Source organism: Octodon degus, unplaced genomic scaffold (genome assembly GCF_000260255.1).
Source record: "Octodon degus isolate 3935 unplaced genomic scaffold, OctDeg1.0 scaffold00090, whole genome shotgun sequence".
Classification (NCBI taxonomy): Eukaryota; Metazoa; Chordata; class Mammalia; order Rodentia; family Octodontidae; genus Octodon; species Octodon degus.
In genome coordinates, this window is record NW_004524666.1 from 444,142 (window position 1) to 463,147 (window position 19,006).

A 19,006-nucleotide genomic window follows, 5' to 3' on the forward strand; every position below is an offset into this window, starting at 1 on the left:
TTTTTGGTCTTTTTGAGAGAGAGAGGGTTTTGCTATGCAGCTCAGGCTGGCCTGGGACTCACTTTCTAGCCCAGACTGGTCTTGAACTCACAGTGAACCTCCTGCCTCAACCTCTCTTGTGCAGGCATTACCGGTGTGTACCACCACACCTAGTTTTGTAGTGAATTTGCAATTTTATTTCGGTTTGTAGTAGTTATATTTGTCATAATATTATATGTAACAAAGAACCAAATATGCTTAGTGGCTAATAACATATATTTTTTACCTCACATGTCTAGTAAACACTTGAGAGCCCAGGACCCTTTCTACATTTTGAATAGATTCAGTTTCTTTAAATCACAATCTAAAATTCTTGGTAAGTTACAATATACATCTCTTTAGACTTAATCACTGTCACTTTTACCTAGAAGGGGAAATTCTTCAAGTATTGCCTTGAAGCAATGTGCTTCATTGGATCTGCTGTTAAAGCCTGAGCGTATGGTGAGACAAAGTGTGAAGTTTCACAGACGTGAGACACTGACTAGACATATTTTTGTTACACAAATATATTGATCCCTCTGTATCATCTTGAAGTGTTGACTGTAATTTGATCAGACTGGATATTTCCGTCTCCAGTCTCTATTTCCTTATTTTTGTTATTATTGTCATTTTATCACTTTGTGGTACAACCTTCACATAGCAAATTCTAACCAACTTATATGCAACATTTTGTCATTTTATTCATTTTATTAGACTACTTTTAGTCTTCAATACTCTATAAGGCTTTATTTACTTAGAGACAGGATCTTGCTATATAGTCCAGGCTGGCCTTGTATTTGCTTACGCATCCCAGATGCCTTTAACTCATGCTGATTCTGTTGCCTGAGCCTCTTGAGTACTGTTTACAGCCTCCCAAGAGCTGGGATTACAGGAGTATACCACCACACCCAGTTTCAATTGCTATCTCAGTGTGCCCCTGGGGCAGGGCCAGCATGTCAGGCCCCAGGGATTGAACCCCTGGTCCCTGCGCCTGCTTGTAGGTGCTTTAATCTGCTGAGTTATTTGGCCAGCCCTAAAGCATACTTTAAAAGTATTATCTTCCCCTATAATCTTAGCCTTTCATCTCCTCAGCTTCCTCTATTGACTTCATTCTTACTTGCCAGGTGTCCCTTAAAGCAATGTGACATAGCGAGGCTTTTCTTTGCCGAGGCATTTTGATAGCTCTTAGCAAATTTTATAGTTATCAATCAGCAAAATAAATGCTGTCATAAATAAAGTTATGTAATGAAAATAATCTACAAAAGGCAGCTTTAGGTAAAAGGTGTGGGTATCTGATTACTTAGAACATTTTGTTTTTTAGTAGACATGTAATAATTTTTATTAAACACATGTATAATTCAATGACATTTCTCCTTTTAATGTTATTGAAAGTCAGTTTATTTGAAGGCTTACGTAACCAAGTTAGAGACACAGGGAAGCGAACAAGTCCATTTGGGGCAGAAAGTATTGCCTTTCAGCATGAAGCAAGGATGGTTCTCTATCTCTGTGTCTTTCTTTTTGTTATATGCATGTGCACAAACACACACATACACACGTCTTTTTCTTGTACTCAAAGTACATTTTAGGTACCAGCTGAGTAGTTTTTGTAGCAATCCTTAATAAGACAGAAAGCAAATAGCATTATGCTCATTTAAAAAATGAAGAAACTGGGCCACAGAGAAGTTAAGTGACTTATTAATTAATAAATCAACATGCAAGTGTCTCATAGTATCACACTAAAAATAACACCTAATAGTATTATGGCATAGAAGAGATTATTCAGACAAGCTACACATTTTAGCTATTTTGGCTCACATGCATGACCTGATATGTTTGATTATATTAAGTTTCTTTTCTTTTTTTTAATTTTATGTACTTGGTACAGGGTCTTAGTACCCAACTCTGACTCATAGTGATTCTGCTGTTTTCAGTCTCCCCAGTGCTGAGATTACAGGCAGGCACCACCATGCCCAGACCTGGTGACAGGATCAGTACACCTGGGGGTGGGGCCAGCATAGCTGGCATGGCCTACAGTACCAGGAACCAAGCCCATGTCCTTGTACTTGCCTAGGCAGGCACTGGCTGCAGAGCTACCACCATGGTCCATATGTATTAAGCTTTTGAATCATCTACATTCAACCATTGGTGCAGGTATAGATACAATGTGTTCTTTGAATTCTCTCAGTTATTCTCATGCTATTTTGGAGATCTCTTGAAGTTAAATTACGCTAGAGTAAAACTTTGAAATAAGAATTGTTAATGTGACATATTGTAATGTTTGTTTAGAGACAAGTGATTAAGCATTAATCACTTAAGCATTAGAAGGACATAAGGAATTATTGACTTGAGGCACAGAAAGTAAAAGAAGTTTTTAGTTTTCAGCATATGCTTAATAAGTTGATTCACAAATATATGCTATAAACAATTTATTTGATTCTGTAAATAATACTCTTCTGTTCGTTTTTTTTTAACCACAGAAGCAGTGCTGGTGATTCAAGTATACTGTATTTACTTACAAAGTTTCAAAAACTACTTAGCACATGGATAAGTACTGTAGAGGTTCTGATCAAATCCCACTGCTATACAGAAAGATTATTAGTAATATGATAATCTGAAATTCTTATGGTGCTTTTTTTTTTGTATTTTTAAAGGGAAGGGTCTACAGGGTGTTTAGGGTCTCACTACTTGATCAGACTCATAGTGATCCACCAGTTTACAGCCTCCCAAGAGCTGACCATCACACTCAGTCTCAATTGCCATCTCAGCTCACCCCAGGGGTGGGGCCAGCATGGCAAGCCAGGGGATTGAACCCCCAGGCCCTGTGTCTGCTTGCAGATGCTTTAATCCACTGAGCTATTTGTCTAGGCCTCTTACGGTGTTCTTTGGCTTATCAATAAGTACAGGAATGTTTTCTCCTCCTATGAGAATTGCCCTGCTTGTTTAGGTATTATTAACTTGCCACATTGTTCTGTTTTAGGTTATTTTTATTTAGAGTCAGTTAAAGAAATGTTATCTCCCTTTTCCTCAAAATAATTTAGGGAAAAAGTTCTCAAATTTCAACATGCAGATACTGTCTCTGTTCTTAGGAGACTAATTCAAAAAAGAAATGTTAGCATGAACATAGCTGTGTGTCTTGGTTAATTTTCTCATTGCTGGGAGAAAATACTTGACCCCCCAAATTAAGGAAGGAATGCTTTAGATAGCTCATAGCTAGTTGAGATTTCAGTCCATACTCAGCTGGTTCCAAGGCAGGCGGCACATGGCAGAGGGCAGCCATTCATGGCAGCAGAAAACAGCAAGAGCACAGAGGAGCAGCAGGTGTGGCAGCTAGCAAGCCTGTCTTCCTCCCTTACATTGTATTCAGACTATATCCACCCCAGGGTGGGTGTAGCACTCCCATGTATAATCCCAGCATTGGATCATGAATTAATCACAAGCTCTAGAAGCCTGCCCCAATGACTGCATGAATCTTTTGGGAGACAACTAGATATAAACCTTAACACTATATTACCAGTAAAGTGTGTAAATTCTGATTTTTTTTAAAAAAATGTATTTGATACAGGGTTTCACTATGGACTCGTAGTGATCCTCTTGTTTTCAGCTTCCCCAGTGCTGTGATTACAGGGTGCAGCACCATGCCCAGACTCGGTGGTAGGCTCAGCATGCCCAGGGGTGGGTCTTGTGAAATCAAACCCTGGTCTTTGTGCTTGCCTAAGCAAGTGCTTAGTCTACTGCGCTATCTTGCTGGCCCTAAATTCTGATTTTTGAAAGGTTGTCAAATAATTTCTGTGTGCATATCATCCTTTATAGATCATTGTCTTGCAAGGCTAAGGGTACTATTTTATCAGACTCCTCACTTAAACAACTTTTTTGTTTGTTTTGTTTTCCATTTATGTATTTGGTACAGGGTCTCACTATTCAGGTCAGACCCATAGTGATCCCCCTGTTTTCAGCCTCCCTGATACTGGGATTACAGGTGTGCATCACTATGTCCAGACTTGGTCGCTGACACAGCACACCCCAGGGGTGGGACCGGCTTGGCATCAGGGATTGGGGATCAAACCCTGGTCCCTGTGATTGCCAAAGCATGCGCTTAGTAAGCTATGTCGCCGGCCCTGAAACAACTTTTTATGAGGACAATGTTCTTTGTTTATGTGAATCTTCTACGACCATTCGACTAGACAACACATGTATCTCATGCAAATAACTTTCCTTTAGGCACTCCTACCATAGTGACACATAAGAAAGTTGATTTTTCTCATTAGTTTTTTTCTGAGCAAGAGAATAATTATCATTTATTGTTCAATAGTTAAATTTAAAAACTAATTGTGTCAGCCTCCTTATTTGTTTTTTCCATTTTAGGGTGGGCTTTTTCTGTCTCTGAAATGCAGGACCTTTAAAACTGAGACATGAAACAGTGAAAAACCTTCTGACTACATTCTTACATTTTACACAACATTGACCAGAGTTGTGTTTATATCTTTTCCAGCAGAGATTTACTGAGAGTAAACAGTCTTTTTCCATCTTCATTTCCAAAAATGTGCCTAGAGAACCCAATAGACAAGCACGAGACCTGCCATGCAGAGCGACGAAGGAAGTTCGATTTCTATTTCTGAGTTTTATGCTAGAGTGAGTCTTCACTCTATTTTTCTATGAGCAAAATTTAAGAAAATGTGTGTTTGAATGGATCTGAAAGTAAATTTTCAAATTTCCTTTTAAATCTTCATTTTAGGTTCTTCTACAGTGAGTTGGGGTCTTTAAGGGGGAAGCTCACAAAGGGATGCCTGGAGTTTTGGAAAGTTTTTTATGTACGACTGTTGTGTTTGGCTGTTGGAGAGTAGGTGAGGGTTGCATACCTTGACATTAAAAAAGTTAAGTGACTTCAAAGCTATTACTTTCATTGACATTAAAGATATGGCACAAGTAAATGTACACTATAGGTTTATACTAAATTAGGTTTTCAGCAAAAGTCTTGAGGTTGGGGCTCATCTAATGTTCTTGCCTGAATTTATTGGTAATTTGGCGAACTACTTACTGCTTTTCTTGTAGTGGAAAAATAACACCAATTTTAACTGATGAGAGTAAATTATTCCACAATTTTCATTTACTCTTTGCTTTTGCTACTTGAAAATTTCTGTATCTCTCAGCAAATACAAGCAAAATATTCCACATAAGAGAGGCTTGTAAAATTCTCTTCTAAGTGGAGTGATGAAAAATCTGACATACTTCAGCTTCCCAAGAAAAAGCTATTGTTGCTAACTTGTTTGTAAGTTAAACATTGAGAAGTAACTGTAGCTATGTAAAATACTTGGCAACTTTACTTTTACTCTTTTGGTTATACATACTGAAGTTTGTACATAATTAGTATTTGTCCACATACTTAGGTGAAACAAAAATCTTTATTTGATAAAACACTAAGGTATTCAAACAATCAATTTAGATGATTGATTAATATGTTTCTGAAATTTTCATCTATTCTAATTGTGTTTTCCATTTCACGTCAATTACCCCTTCTAGACATCTAAAAGAAACAATGAAAAATTTTATAGCCATATGATTTCCTTAACTCTTAGTCGTTTTTCATTTGTTAAAATATTGCAATACTAGTTGTGAGCAATTCAGCATTTTTATTAATAGGCCAAGTGGTAATGATTTCTTTAAATAAGGTCAGTATTTAAAAATTATTACATTTCCATTTGTGTCTAAATTAGTTTTCGTATAAATTAGTCCTGCTTGAAGTGAAAATTTTAGCCAGCTATTTAGTGAGCACTTGGTTTCATTAGCTTAAAAGAGGGGTTTCCATCCAAGGAGGTTTTCTCCCTCTCCCTCTCTCATCTAACACACAATTTATTGTATGTGAGGCTTGATCCTATGTCTATTACAGGGATTTGCATAAGGCCTACAGGAAACCAACACCATTTTACTACATTCCCATTGCAGGAAATAAAATGATGCCTTTGAGCAAAGCCGCTCCATCAGACTCTGGTTTAGCATGCCAAGTTACCACTGTCAATGGCCAAGCAGCAGATGCGAAGGCTAGTTGGCATCAGAGCATATGAGTCAAAGACTTTCCTATGGGAAAGAAAGTGCTTCATTACACTTTATCTATAGCGAGAACATTGGTTCTATCAAGCTGTCTGAAAATTAGAATATGATGGGTTTTATGGCTCCAGCTCTGCCAGAGTGAATTCAATAGTTAAAAAGAAAACATTAACACTATTTTGGGAATTATAAGACCTGATTAGAGTTTTAGTGTATTTAAATTTGGAACAAGTGGCGCCTTTGCTTTCAGAATGTAGCTTCCCTAAAATATAGGAAGGACAGAAGTTTAATCCCTTTCTAATTGTTACGTTTGTGATACATACCAATCCAGCTTGGTACATTTTAATTGAAGAGAAAAGTTATGCATTTGACTGAAGTGTAAAATCTGAGAAACAAGGTTTTAATTGGTTTGGAAAGCAAGTGCCTGGGGTTGCAGCCATTCTAAGTCGCACTGGGGTTCTCCCTCTTCTGTGTCTCTTCTGTTTCTCAGCACCAGGACCTTTCCTGCTGTTTGTCAAGCCAGAAAGGCAGTTCAAACACTGTGCTATACTGCATCAATCATAGGCAAGAAGGGCCCACAGGGGATGGGAGAACGCGAAATTCAGTTAATATAGTGAGATTGAGCTGTTATGTCGAGTGTCAGACAATAGATAATGTTTGTCTCTGTAAGGGTTCGCAGCCACTGGTCAGGTAGCCTCTTGAGGGAAATTCAAGAAGTACGTTATTTTTTGGACACACACACACACACACACACACACACACACACACACAAAATCTAAGTAAATATCAAAACATGCCTTGGCACTTTAAAAGTTCTACTGTTTATGTCTTTGATAAAAATAACTAAAACAAAAATTCCATTTCATGTACAAAGATGGCTAAATAAATACATGATTTGGCACTTTAAAAGCTAACCTTGGGACAAAATCGCAAACTGTTATGTATTACTGCTTTGAGAAGACTATAGTTATTAATATTGTGGTCATGAAAGGTATTTTCGTTATGCTGATTGATGGACTAGTTTTTTCTTTTTTCTTTGTCTTTTTTAAAAGTAATTTTCCAACATTTGAGTATAGCAAAGATATACCTTCCTTTCTGAAACTAGTCATTTAATTATGAGAAGAATGCCATGTAACTTGTAATTTATCAATAATATATTTGGCACTTAATCCTCTTTATTTCTCTTGCTGCTTTTTTGAGGATGGATTTATTCTTTCATTGTACATGCATTTAAAAATATTTAGTATTTTAGTTAGTTGCATTTCCTTTGAGCATGCTTCTCAAAAACTACAGTAGACATAATATTTTATTTTTCATTATTAATCACTAACAGAATATCACACGCTAGTTAGCTTTTTTCTTTGCTTCTATCATAAAGCAAAATGAGTATTTTCTTGCTGCTGCAGTTATCTTCAAAGCCTAGGCTTTAAAAAAAAATACCAAAACACACACACACATACACAGAACTGTTTTTCCCCTGGGAGAAATGAGATGTAAAGTCATGTACTCTTCCGATGTCCGCTCGTTTCAGTTCATCAGACACATTCAGAAGGAGTACAGTTCACAAACTATCCCTATATTTTTTTATCATCTTTCCCTTTAGTCACAGATTAGGAAAGAATGAAAGAAATTTCAAGGTTTTGTAATAGGTATGGATATATACTAACTGAATGCAGTGAATTTCCTCAATCATACTGCTTTTAAAATAAAAGAAGATAAACCTTAAAATAACAAAGCCCTCATGTTCTTAAACTACTTGAAATCTTAAGTATTTTTAATCCATTTTGGTTGTGATATTAGTGTCTGTGGCAACATCTAGAAATTGTTTGTCTAATGCATAATGGAGAACACTCTGATGGACCAGCTAGATTTAGCGAATCCTTAGTAATTTCATAAATAGGAAATTTTCCACATGCTTGAAGGTGTCTGCATGTGTGTGTGCCCACGAACACAAGTATGTTTTGCAAGCACAGAGCATGCTATCCTAATTGGAGTCAAATTGTAGACAATTATATAATTCATTTTTACACTCACCTTCTGTATTAAATCTATTTTAGAGGAATAATAGTTCAATTTAGCAATAAATTATAATTTCACATTTCCTCACAGTATTTGAATACTAGATCTGATTCTGTACACTATAAAACTAGTTGAATTCAATTAAAAGATTTGATTATCTCAAAGGTAGGTGTTTCATTTATTAAATATTGCAATTATAATTAGAAGCTGCACAATACTTCACTTGGTAGGTCCTTTGACTGTTTAGGGGAAATCTATGAGCTTGCGCTTTATTTTACTTTATTACAAAAAATTATAAAATAAAGATCAAAGAATTGCAAAGCAGCAATAATAGTGGATATAACTGATTTGGTGTTATTTTAATGTAATTATTGCATGCATAGATTAAGGGTTAGCATGGATTTATACATCTGCTACTCATGAGGATTGCTTTAATGGCACTGGACTCCTATTTTCTTAAAGGAAAAGTAAGAGTGATAGCATATGTCATCGCTATTGTTTGCATGATCACTGAAAATGTAATAAATTATTGACATCTAGTTGATGTTGGTCTTATTGAAAATAAACTAAATACTAATTTATTTTTACTTTTTATTTATTTATTTTTTTGTATCAGGGATTGAAGTTAGGGCTTGCATTTGCCAGGCAGGGACTTGTGCCACTAAGTTATCTCTCTGGCTCAGATTAAGTTATTTTTCCACAATATGTTATTAAAGAATATGAAATCTGGATTATTCTGTGATACTGCTGAATATGTAAAATATATCAGAAATTTACTTTCATCTATATTAGTCTTATCCTAATAATATTTAGAGAAAAATTGAACTGAAATACAGAAATTTTCATGTACTTCCTGTTTGCCTGCATGTATAGCTTCTGCCATTTTCGACATACAGGTACCACCAGAGTAATGCATTCGTTATAATCGATGAGCCTACATTCGTATATCTTTACTGAGCATCTGTAAGTCACATTATGCCTCACAGTTGGTGTTAAATATTACATTGTTCTGACCACATTTATAACTATTTTGCATTATACCATATGATGGCATACTATACTATATATTATACTCTTATACAAAATTACTAAGCATGACAGTATAATGGTAATTCATATTAGTATCTGTGGTAACCAGTTAGGATTCTTTTTTACAATGCATAGATTTGTTTTGACAAACTCATGATTAGAAATAATTCTTACACAGAAGGAAAAGTCACAGGAAGATCCAAGTGAATATTAACAATTGCAGTGTTAAATAAGATTTCTGTTATTTCTGTCAATATTGCATATGATTCATATGGACTGTAGAGTTCTAAGGAAACAAAAGAAAAAAAGTACTTGAAATCCAACTCACAAAGGCAATTCTTATCATCTACCAGTAACCTCTAGTGTGTTTCTCTACAAGGATATTTTGATCTCACTGTTCTTTCTTGTTTCAGTTTTAAAGCTGTTTGACTTTAATACAGCTACATAAATTATTTTCTTTTTCATAATTAAAAGGTTGTTTTCTTTTCTTTTTGTAGTACCAGGGATTGAACTCAGGACCAAGTGCTTGCCACATAAGCACTTATTTTACTGAGCTATCTCCATAAACTCCCTTTTTTTCAAAGCATTTTTACTATAAATATACATACTTAGAAGAGAAATCCCTTACAACTTAACTACCTAAGCATTGGGATGTTTAATTTTTATATTTATCATTATAAAATATGAAAAATAAAATGTTTTAACCTATTAAATTTGATAAAGATTTTAAATTAAGTTTTAAAGAAAATGAGTACAAATACAAATATCCAAATTATTTTTTTAGCTTTCTTAGTATATCTTACTTTAAGGTAAAAAAGAAAAGGTCATATAAAGGAAATGCACATGAATAATACAGTCCTTCTCAGTTAAAGTACTGCATGAATAAACACTTAGAAGATCTGGAAGCTGCAAATTGGGCTGTACTTCCATTCCCCCAAACCAAGTATAAATGAATAAAAGTATATAGTGGATGGCATTAATGTGACATATTTCATATTTTTATATTAACTTTATTGAGAAAGAAATAGAAATGAGACAGTTTCAAAACAGGTTAGTAGGACAGTTATAGTAATTACTACATTGCATCTTGTTGTCTTCATAGTTGTTAGTCATAGTACAAGATGCAGACATGATATCTTGTCTAAACACTATTAGTTCAAAACTAATTTCTCATTGAACTAAGAGAAAGTAGCTATATGTCTATGCTATTTTGTATATACAGATATATATATTTTTTTTTTTATCACTACAAAGTGATCTTTGCAAAATCATTTGAATGAAAGTAAAAATAGAATTCCAGACCTTGAAGACAACATCGCAGCTAGTAAAAAGGTAAGGAAAGATCTTTTAAAAACAATTAGGATGCAGGAAAAAATAATTCAATATCTGAAAGAGGATGCAAAGATGAACAACATGAGACTAATAAGCATTAACAAGAAAGAAGGAGTCAATTCACGTGATGTAAAAAGAGTTTGGGCAGAAGTAATAGCAGAAAACTTCCCAAATATGGGAAAACAATCTGACATTCAGTTAACCAAACATATAGAACTCCAAATAACATCAACCCAATTAAAAACACACCTAGACATATAAATATATAACTGAATGTGATGTATTTCATGATTGTCCTAATCAATATTGCCTGCATTATCTCTTTTTTCAATAAAAATACCAAAGTTCTACTTTTCAGTAAGTTTCAAGGAACAGTACATTGTTCCCAGCTGCAGTTACCGTGCTGTACCTCACTGTCCAGCACTTATATTTGTTCCCTCTGACCACTATCGTTATACTACCCCTCACCCTCTGGAAACCAGCTTGCTGCATTGTCTCTCATGTGATCTTAGTCAGAACCCTGAGAAGCATTTGTTTCCCTAAACTAAGTTCCATGGTTGTAGAATGACATGAGTGAGGCCATGCAGTATCTGTGTTTGTGTCTATGTTATTACATTAGCATAATGTCCTCATGTTCATCCACTTTGTTGTAGCAGCAGGATGTGTTGCATTTTCAAAGCTGAATGATGTTCCGTTATTTTTATACATGCACGTTTGCTTTATGCAGCTGATGAATGTTGAAGCTGCTGCTGTATCTTAGTGACTGTACATAGTGCTGCTAAAAACATGCTAGTCTTTCCATTTTGTGGTGGAGAAACATCATCTACATGCGTGCATCTTCCCTATAGGTGGCTACCATTCAGTATACTTGGATTACAATTCAGTTTCTTATTTTATTTTATTTTGGAAAGAAGAATTGTTTTTATTTATTACTATTTTAAATTTATTGAAAATAGAAATTCAGTCTTTACTTCTAAGACTGCCATGGATCACCATGGATCAGTGAACAATGCCCACCTCCCTCACTAAATGCCATAGTGCCTTGTCCCGTTGATACTGTCTAGGAGTCATGTGGAAGTGTATGCAGTACATGCATGGCACCTTTTCTCAAAGGGAAGTCGTAAGTTCTACGCCCCTTGTCACAGTGATGCTAAGTTCCTGTTGGGCATGTTGTAAACAGAGAAGCCATTCTTCAAGCCACCTGCTCTGAGGAGGTCCACCAGTTCCTTTTAAAATGCTACCCAGGATGTATTAGCACATTATTTTTATCATAACAGAAGACTTTGAATGTGTTAAGGTTTTTTGTTTGTCTGTTTTCTTCTTTTGTTTTATTTTTCTTCTTTTGTTTGTTTTGGTTAGGTTCATTTGGTTTGATTTGGTTGGTTTAATTTGGTTTGAGATATCTCTATGCTTAAACTCAGGACTGCTTCAAACTCCTGGTTTAAGTAACTCTCTCGCCTTACTGTCTCATCTCTAAGTAATCTTGTACAGATATTTTCATTTTATTAGTTTTCTCTTTGCATGGTAAAAACTAAGTTACAGTCTGAATCTAACAAATAGAACCTAACTGAGGAAACTAAAAATCCATATTGTCATAGTAGATTTAAGTAAGAAACTTCATCATTCTGGAGAACAAGTGAGGTTAAAAGCTATCTTTAGATCTATCTGGTGCCTTCAACTTTGAGATATTGTATTTTGGAAAGTATTTCTCAATTTGATGATCACAAGCAGTTGATTTTTAAACTGATGTAAGCTTTTAAATATAGTGTTACACCGCAGTGGATGAAAAATATTTCTGATATGTTCTATCTTTTCAGCATTGTCACAGAGTAATCCAGAATGTCTCTTTCTCAGTCGTCATAGTCATCATAGGAATGAGGTGATGAGGAGGGTGATGATGATCATAGATTCTTTCTTGTATGATAGGAAAGACAATGGGGCAATTTATTTATGTGGGGAAAACTCCCATAAAAGTCTCTGAATGACCAGCAAAAGTTCTTCCTAAGAAACCAAGAAAACTAGCATGAGCAAGGGAAAGCCTTCAAAGTTTAGACGGAGATTTGCCTTTAAAGTTACCGGAAAACTAATGTTGGTGGAGATGTAAGGATGTGGGCATCACAGCAGGTGACTTTTGCCTTCACAAAACAGCTGTGAGCAACGTTAGTGATTCCACCATGCATTTTCCGAGCTGCCCTTTCTTTGCAAGCCAATCACTGCAAGCCTTAGCTTCCATTCCTTGCTACACTGATGAGCAATCGCATGGAAAATTTCTCCACCAAAGGAAAAAAAATTATGTTCAAAACCAAAAGTTCTGACTAAATGATGCTCATACCCCTTTTCTGCACTGTTGATAGGCGTGCACTCCCTGTCAGGTCCTTGTCCACTCATCTTATGCTCAGATTTCCTTTCTAATCTCGTCTCACTGTGTTCCTGCTGTGTGCTAAAAACGAGGTTCAGTGAGTTTTACGAATCCTTAGAAAAACACCAAGTACTGCCATTTGGCCCCTTGCTTTACATCTTGCGTCTCTGTCCTTTTCTGTGGATTTGAGACACATCCATGAACTGCATCGGAAACATTTGGCTTAAAATTTCATCAGGTTTGTTTTACTACATCAGGCTAAGATAAGAAGTGATATTGCTTTATTAATTACGGCTTCTAATGAAATACGTGTGAGTGCCGAGCACCTGAAATGTGAATAACATACCCAAGGAATTAAATTTCAATTTTATTTGATTAAACTTAAGTCAATTGAAAGTTATAACAGAAGCAATGAAAGGTATATTGCCATGAAACTCAAAGTACACTTCAGATTAATCTTTGAATTCTATTATATACAGTAGCAAGCACATGTGTCTTTCCTCGTATGACACACATATGCCTAGGGGTCCGGTCAGAGGAAGTGGGTTGATTTTTCTTAATGATTTTTTCTGTGTGCTGAGCAAATTATTCTATGTTTATTTGCATATTTTATACAGAAGCCCTGCATTGCAATGATAACAATGTCAAATACATCTGGTAAATCCGTTGAAAGACATACTATTTTGATCAAAATCTAATTAAATATTTTCCTTTATTAAAATAATATGATGAATTTTTAAATTTAAAATGAAAACATAGGTATGAAGTTATAGTTAATAGAAAAAATTCTTTCTGGAATGTGGCAAAAGTATAGTGACCATAGATAAAGATAATGTGCAGTGTTTTTCTAAACACTTGTAAAGGAAGAATCTTAATGTTTTCATCGTAAACTTGATAAATGCAGATGAAGGCTGAACATTTAAGCTAATTTAAACAGTTTGAATGTATACATATATCAAAATATTGTCAGTACCCAATAAACATACAATTTCTTGTTTTTACATAGTAATATTTAAATGAAAAGATTTTTATAATTTTGGATGATGTAGTTCAGCCTTCAAATTTATTTCTGTGATGAGATAAGTGAAGGTGTATTATTAGAGCCAAATTAATAGGAATGTATAAGGTAGAACTCAATGGACACAGTAAATAATGAGTCTGAATAAATATTTATTACAGGGGCTGGGGAAATAGCTCAATAGAATAAGCACTTACCAGGCAAGCACAAGGGCTTGAGTCCAATCCCTGGTTAAGCCAAAAGAATAAAAAAAAAAAAAAAAGAAAAAGAAAAAAAAGAAAGGAAAAAAAGATTTATTATGAATTTCAGCATTAAAAGGAATTGTGACTTTCTGTTGGAACGTGGATTGGAACGTGGATTGTTTTGGTTGTATCAGATGATAGCTAAAGATATTAAATTGATCATTACAATGATGTATTCTAAGAAAATGCATGATAAATTTAACAATTTTGTAGTGATATGAGACAAAAGCCTAACATCCAAAGGGAGCAAGAGAGGTGGTGGTGGAGGCGGCGCAGCACAGAAGCAGACGTAAGGAGGAGGGGAGCCTTTATTAACGTGAGGACAAGGAGAGTATTGAGGGCTGGGAGATGGGCAGAGCCTCTGACCAGAGACTGGGAGGATGACACTTCATGGGCTTTTGCTAAGGGCGGAGTTTGAGGGGCAGGGCCAATGACACACAAGGAGCTGACTGGAGGCTCCCCTTGAATGGGCGGGAAAGATAAGAGGAAGTTATATCCAGGGCTGGAGTGGAGAAGGAGGAGGATGTGGTCACTGGGCATATAAAACGTTGTTTTGGGGATTCAGCCCTGTTGGATCATGGCCATGGTAATCTAACAGTCTGTAGTAGGGCCAGAACCCATCAGTGTTTTGCTTGTACCAGGAATCAAACTCCTGACATTGCCCTTGCCAGGCAAGTTCTCATGCCACTGAGCTGTGTGCCCTGCCTTGGAACCCATCAGTGGAAGGTCACAGATAACAGGATTTGCTGAGGAACCCTATCTGTTCTTTGATCCTTCATCTGGGATTGGCTATAAATGCCAGAAGGCAATAGAGATAGTAGTTTGTTTACACCAAATTAGTAATGCACATTTCTTAGCATGTTTGTGGTCCTCAATAAATGTGAGAAGTATCAGTGGCTCAGGACTCATCTAGAGCAAGATTAATCTCAGGAGCCCTCTGGCTATACAAATCCAGTCGTCCCACAACATGGAAGCATGGGAGACAGCTGCTTTACATTACTGAAAGAATCAAGAAAGGCAGTTGTGGGTGGGCCAGATAGCTTAGCAGACAAAAGCTCCTGCTTAGGCAGCGGCTGGAGGTCCCCCACCCCTTCATGTGGTACGTGCCTGTAATCTCCACAGTTAGGAGCCTGAAAACAGGAAGATCACTACGAGTCAGATCTACGTAGTGAGACCCTGTAGAACCTGCTGACCCTGCAGACCCTATACCAAATACATTTTAAAAAAAACAAAAGACAGTTGACTGAAATTAAAGTCAAATTATATTAAAATTTAAAATAATTGTAACAGGATCTGAGCTTTTAGCTTTGAGTTACTAGATAAAAAAAATGAATTCTTAATCAGAGCAAAGCATTTTGATGCAGAAAAATAAAACAAATTATTTCAGTTGTGGAAATTTTGTTACCAGCTTGCAACAATCATTTAAAAAGGAATATTTTACAATGATAAAATATCTTCAATTAATCCACCAAATAAATGTCAATAGTATACAAGAACCATCTAAGAACAGTAAATTCAATTTATAGAATTTTTAAAAAGTTAAAGTACTTTTAAAATTTAGAAAATTATACAATGTGATTCTGTATTCATCTCATATTTGGATACATTTTTACTCAAGGACATTAAAATCATTTGAACTAAGAGATAATGACATAGGTTTTCTGCTTTTTACAGCTATTAAAATAATTTCAGCTTTATGAAGAAAATTTAGTTTATGTCATTTATACTTACCGTGATAACTGCTCCAATCTATATTAAATAAGAAAATCTAGGTTAGAAGAATCGTAAAATAACGACAATGCTTCCTTTATGTGCTTATTTCATTTGATTAAACTGAAATTGTTCGTTCTCAGTTTTCTGAAGCAAACCCTGATCAGTGACAGACACAGTCTTAATTTCATCATATTATGGATCAATATGATATGATGTAGCACCTAGTTTATAGAACTATTTAAACATTAGAAAACCAAATGTGATGTGCAGTGTCTTTTTTCTTTCTTTCTTTCTTTCTTTCTTTCTTTCTTTCTTTCTTTCTTTCTTTCTTTCTTCCTTTCTTTTTTGTTCCTTTGCTGTCATTTTGCTTTTTTGTTTTTGTCCGAAAGGCTCTCTAGCTGAATCCAAAAGATAATACAAAGATTTATTGTGCATCTAATTGCAACTCAAAATAATCAGGAAATTAGAAAAATGATTGCCAAATATTTAATACTAAGAAATAAAATGGAAATATTTATTTATTTGTTATTAATTTCATATAAGCCAAAAACAAGCTGAAGTTGAATGTTTAATGAAACGAAAAGCAAACTGTTTTTGATCTTAGTGACAGCTATGATATGTTATATGAACATTTTCATTATAAAATCTATGAAAACAATTTTGTACATTTACTCAAAGATTTGTAGGTTGCCTTTGTTTGCTAATTGAACTTTTAGGAAAGCAAGTTTTTGGTATATTTTCATGTTCAGAATAGTTCAGCCACTTGGAACAAGACATCTGCATAATTTAGGCCCCAGTGCTGAAGAGAATTTGTATTCTCTATTATTAGAGGGACACTGTCTTCCTAAATAAATATAGTTCAGAGGGATGTATGCATGTTAGGCATTTGCTGCTGGTAATACTGGCAGGAAGCTTTTTAAAGGATTTACATCTTAAAAGGGAGAAAGAATTTACAATTATAAGTTGTCTAACGTAAGTGCTCTAAGAATAGGGAGGTTAGGAGCTGGGAATAAAGAAGCTTTTTAAAAGGAAATCCAAAATATCTTCATCATTTCAACCTAAAACTCTTTAGCAATCTTGAAGGGCTTTTTTTTTTTTTTTATCCTTTTAAATTTTATTTATTTATTTATTCATTTTGTATGTGGCCAGCTCAACCCACCAGGGGGTGGGGCTGGCTGGTATGTGGTGCTGGGGGATTGAACCGCGGTCTCTGTGCTTTGCTTGACTTAGTTTGTTCTAACTAGGTGCCTCAGACCACTGAGCCATCTCACCAGTCCCTGAATATGTCCTTTTAATGGATTTGGTACAGCGTTTCCCTGTGCAGCTCAGACTCAGTGATCCTCCTGTCTCCGCCTTCCCAGCACTGGGATTACAGGTGTGTGCTACCATGCCCAGTCTTGGTGGATGGCTCAGCTCAACAGGATTGGGGAGCTGCGGCAGGCATTTAGTCCGCTGAGCTCTCGACACCGGCCTTCGGATACTATTCTTGTTGGCTTTGTTTTGTTATGTGTTTATTTTTTATGTTTTGTTTTGTTTTTGTTTTTTTGCAGAACCAGGGATTGACCTCAGGCCCTTGTGCTTGCCAGGCAAGCGCTTATTCCACTGAGCCATCTCCCTGCCCCCCCCACCCCGCCTTTTTTTAACCAGGGATTGAACTCTGGATCTTGTGCTTGCCAGGCAGGCGCTTATGCTGCTGAGCTATAACCCTGGTCCAAGATACTAATTTTTAGAACTAAAGCCGGCTGCAGTATTGCATAACTGGAATCCCAACCTGTTTAGAAGCTGAAGCAGGGCTGGGGAGACAGCTTGGCGATCTAAGCACCTGCCTGGCAAGTGCAAGCACCAGGGTTTGGATGATTTTTCTTGGCTGGCTCAGGCTGTCTTAAGGGCTGGTCTGCTAATGCTGATGGAGCTCGGGATCTAACAGAGGCAGCCTGCGCCTGACTGCATTTGCATGAGCAGGCTGTTAAACAACTGAGCTAACTGGTAGGCCACCAAGGACCAGGGTTTGATCCCCAGTAATGTTGTAGGCAGCCGAGTTAGATAGAAATATTACAGGCAGACAGGGCCAGACCCTCAAGGAGACAAGATGGAAGACAAGGTGGCTTTGCAACGTGGAAGAGACAGACACTCCCATATGGGCCACACCTCAAGACCAAGACAAAAGAGGAAACACAGCTACATACTTCCCTAGGGATAGGCATCAGGGATTGATATCCTAAATAGTATCAATCAACTTGAAAGAGCCCAAATGAGTCCTAGCCCAACCCCAACTGGAAGAGACCCTGTCCTGTATTCATGTATCATGCCGCCTTGCTATGTGACTCGCTTCCCCATTGGGTACTGGATTTAATCAATTTTCACCACAGCAATGGTGCTTGTAATCTCATTGGTTGACCATAGTTTTGTCCCACCTCATGCCCACCTAAGCAAGTTCCCATGTCTTCTCCGCCACCTTAGACCTGCCTCACCACATGGTTTTCCTCTATAAAAATCCCTAGAAGAGACAGCTTCCCGGGGAACTATCTGCTCGGGTCCCCTCCTGTCCCTCTTGGACAGTAGCTTTCTTTCCCTCAATAAATATATTCTGCTCATAACCTCCATTTGCTCCTAAAATTCATTCTTCGGTTTTAGAGAACATGAACTCCTGCAGGTCAGGTCTGGAGATCATTTTTTTTCCCTATGTCATTTGGAGGTTCCCTATATTGTTCAGAGGAAACCCACCTGTGGTCAGTTTTTCTCCCTGTATGAGTACCACATGTTGTGCTGGCCACTAAGACCAGGTGTGGTGGTGCACAACCTGTAATCCCAGCACAGGGGAGGCTGAGACAGGAGGATCACTGAGTCCCAGCTGTATAGCAAGACCCTGTACCAAGTAAATAAATAAAGGATTAAAATAAAAAAGAGCAGGTAGGGTCAGAGTTTGATCCCCCGCCTGCTACTGGCCCCGCCCCCAGAGCCCACTGAGGTGGCAGATGAGACAGATCGTGGTGGTTCCCGCCCGTAATCCCAGCACTTGGTAGGCTGAAAAACAAGAAGGATTACTAGGAGTTTCATCTGTGTAGACCCTATAGTCCCTGTACTAAGTACATTAATTAAAAAAAAAAAAAAAAAAAAAAAAAAGACACAAGCAGAAGGATCACAAATTCCAGCCCTACCTGGGCAATTTATTGAGATCTTTGTTTTCTCAAAATTTTAAAAATAAGGTCTGGGGAGATAGTTCAGTAGAATAAG

General features: G+C 36.6%; 1 protein-coding gene and 1 non-coding gene across 2 annotated transcripts in view; one reads left to right on the plus strand and one right to left on the minus strand.

Annotated features, from left to right (window-relative positions):
- The window catches only part of Grik2 (glutamate ionotropic receptor kainate type subunit 2), a 441,729-nt gene that overhangs the window by 313,664 nt on the left and 109,059 nt on the right, over positions 1-19,006 (plus strand). The window lies entirely within an intron of this gene.
- Positions 11,531-11,659, minus strand: LOC111818417. The gene has a single exon (XR_002822410.1). It is a non-coding gene; the product is annotated as a small nucleolar RNA SNORA11 (small nucleolar RNA).